We start from the raw sequence: 3691 nt of genomic DNA on the forward strand, positions 1-3691 counted from the left end.
ATAAGTCATGAAGAAAGCAATAGCAACATACTAAACGATCGGGTGCTAAGCTAATGGAATGGGTCATGTTAGTCAGATCATTCAACTAATGATGTGATCCCGTTAATCAAATGACAACTCTTTGTCCATGGTTAGGAAACATAACCATCTGTGATTAACGAGCTAGTCAAGTAGAGGCATACTAGTGACACTCTGTTTGTCTATGTATTCACACATGTATTATGTTTCCGGTTAATACAATTCTAGCATGAATAATAAACTTTTATCATGATATAAGGAAATAAATAATAACTTTATTATTGCCTCTAGGGCATATTTCCTTCAGCGACTCCCAGGGCGGCGATGCGATCCAAGAGCTCGTTCAGGGAAGAGAGCTCCATTGGATCTAACTGCTCGGTGAGTTCCGAGTTGACATGAAGATTGCTTTTGATGACCTGAGAAGTCATCGTCGGCGCAGCGGCCGAACAGGCGTTCATAATAAAGCCACCTAGCTGGAGAGTTTGGCCGATAGCCAGAGCTCCCTCAGTGATAGTGCCGTCTTTAAAGACGGGATGATACATCCTTCCTTGTGGCGACGACACAGCGAAACTCTCAATGAAAGCACCAATGTCGGTGTCAAAACCGGCGGATCTTGGGTAGGGGGTCCCGAACTGTGCGTCTAGGCCGGATGGTAACAGGCGGCAAGGGACACGAAGTTTTACCCAGGTTCGGACCCTCTTGATGGAGGTAAAACCCTACGTCCTGCTTGATTAATATTGATGATATGGGTGTTACAAGAGTAGATCTACCACGAGATCAGAGAGGCTAAACCCTAGAAGCTAGCCTATGGTATGATTGTATGTTGTGATTATTGTCCTACGGACTAAAACCCTTCGGTTTATATAGACACTGGAGAAGGTTAGGGTTACACAAGGTCGGTTACAAAGGAGGAGATATCCATATACGTATTACCTAGCTTGACTTCCACGCCAAGTAGAATCCCATCCAGACACGAGACGAAGTCTTCAATCTTGTATCTTCATAGTCTAACAGTCCGGCTATCCGGAGACCCCCTAATCCAGGACTCCCTCAGCCGGGCCTCCGCCCTCCTCCACTCATTTATATACGGGGGAGGGGGCACCCCATAGACACACAAGTTGATCATTGTCTTAGCCGTGTGCGGTGCCCCCCTCCACCATAATCCACCTCGGTCATATCGTCATAGTGCTTAGGCGAAACCCTGTGCCGGTAGCATCATCATCACCACCATCACGCCGTCGTGCCGATGAAGCTCTCCCTCGACACTCAGCTAGATCGAGAGTTCGTGGGACGTCACCGAGCTGAACATGTGCAGATCGCGGAGGTGCCATACTTTTGGTTCTAGGATCGGTCGGATCGTGAAGACGTACGACTACATCAACCGCGTTGTCATAACGCTTCCGCTTACAGTCTACAAGGGTACGTAGACAACACTCTCCCCTCCCATTGCTATGCATCACCTAGATAGATCTTGCGTGTGCGTAGGATTTTTTTTGAAATTACTGCGTTCCTCAACATGTCCAGCCTCTCCAATCCAGAGTAACTCCCTTATGGTGCTACAACGGAGAAGACGACGCGTCCCGTTACAGACATAATGGTCCGGATACCCTAGCCGAACTAGACACAATCTTGGCTGATCTGTATAAGGGCGAGAAAGAAGATTTTCTCCGGTTAAACTGCCGGGAGGGTTATTCCATGTACAACCCAATTGAATGGGTAAGATTTTGATCGTTTGTGTTTATTTTATTGTGTTGCAGACACTAATCAAACTTGCCCTTTGTTGCCACAAACAGTCATGGAGGAAGATGACCAAGGACGTCCATTGTCCCGCTCCCCGGGTAGAGGATCATAACCGTGATAAAGACCCCGACTTTTGCGAGGATCCGGACATATATATAGAGTTCAATGATGGGGTATTTTATCAGGCGAGCCTTGACGGCTCGGAAGTGGCTATCACCGCCGACTACCCCCGCCTCTATCCCTTCTGCATCATGAGTATTCGGAGGGTTCTTAAAAGGAAATCCTTATTTGTATTTTTTTCCTGTTGTACTGATCGGGATTTTAATAGGATCGGTGCTCTAGGGATCGTATCTCCTCAAGGGTGGCCCCCACACAAGGTCGTCGTTCAAAATGAAAAGGGACCGGGAGTGCTACCGAAACCTCACCGTCTTCCAAGAGGTATGTTTGCTTAATACATGCCTAGGCATGAGTATGGATTGTTGAAAGTCTCCTTTTTATCCTTTTTATCCGAAGTGGAGAGCATGATGAATCATCGTCGATTAAAAGAGGCTACACGCACTCCGACCTTTTCCGAGCAGGAGTTTACCGCACTGAGCTTGGTGGATGCATATATCCAAGCCGCTCGAGACGGACTTGCCGGAGTCATTCAGCTGTTCTTGAAGGACATACAGGTAAAAGTTTATGCAATTTTTGATAGCCATGTGCCAGTAGCCCCTGAGACTTGAAGCGATGAGGTAAACTGATTTAAGGATCGATATGGCCCGCACGTTCTCAAGGAGAAAAATGTCGCGCTATCCCAGGAGCTAGAAGTGAATCAGACGCAGCTGAATGCTGTCACCGCCGAATTGGCGGAAATGAAAAAGGCCACAATGAGTGCATTCGGAAAGAATGAACATGAGGTTGAAAAAGACAAACAATCCAAAGAGATAGAGAGCTTAAAGGCTCAGTTATCGACCGCTCGGAAGGAAAATGAGAAGCTGAAGGGTGGCATGTTTGGTATGTCTTCCTCGCTTATTTAGAACCACCCTAGGTGCTCATGTTTAGTCCATAATTCGGAATGTCATGACTCAGTTGCTGCAGGCCTATTGATTGGTTGACCGGAGGAAGAAGTGTCCAGATTTCAAGGTGATGTGCTGAAGGAACTGCCCGTGGTACATGCTCGGGCCCGAAAAGCCATGGAGAGTATGGTGGAGGCATTATGGCCATCAGATACCCCTCCAGAAAGTATGGAGGGATTGGCCAACCTATTCAAAGGTGCCCGATGCCTGTTCGAGCTATGGAAGACATCCACCTGCCATGAGGGTGCACGAGAAGCTGCACGTGGTACATGCTCGGGCTCGGAAAGCCATGGAGAGTATGGTGAACGGAAAGCCATGGAGAGTATGGTGAAGGCATTATGGCCATCAGATACCCCTCCGAAAAGTATGGAGGGCTTGGCCAACCTATTCAAAGGTGCCCGATGCTGGTTCGAGCTATGGAAGACACGCTTCACCAAACTGGATCCGAATCATATGGCCCGAGTGGGACCACAGGGATCAGACGGGAAAGAAATTCCAGTGAATTTGGTGTATGACCAAGTAATGATAGCTGCGAAATATTCGTAGGAAGACTGTAGGTTAGATAGTCTTATAGATGGAATGGATAAGGAATAGGTTCTTTGATGTAATGTATTAATGTACATTGATGATCAGCCTGTATCTTTATCCGAACATGTGAAAAGGTTTTGTCATCGTAGGCTTTCGGCCTTAACCTCCGAACCAGAATGGTGGAGTGTTTCCGGATACTATGAAAAGAAGTATTTACTATGTCCGGAAACCAGGCAACCCAGTCATTGTGCTCGAACAGACAAAAAATTGAGTTCAGGATGTATGTTATATTACATATGTAAGAAACATCTTCCAAGGAAAATAGTTCCCTTAAGGGTTCCTTTCCT

Source organism: Triticum urartu, chromosome 2, assembly GCF_003073215.2.
Source record: "Triticum urartu cultivar G1812 chromosome 2, Tu2.1, whole genome shotgun sequence".
NCBI lineage: Eukaryota > Viridiplantae > Streptophyta > Magnoliopsida > Poales > Poaceae > Triticum > Triticum urartu.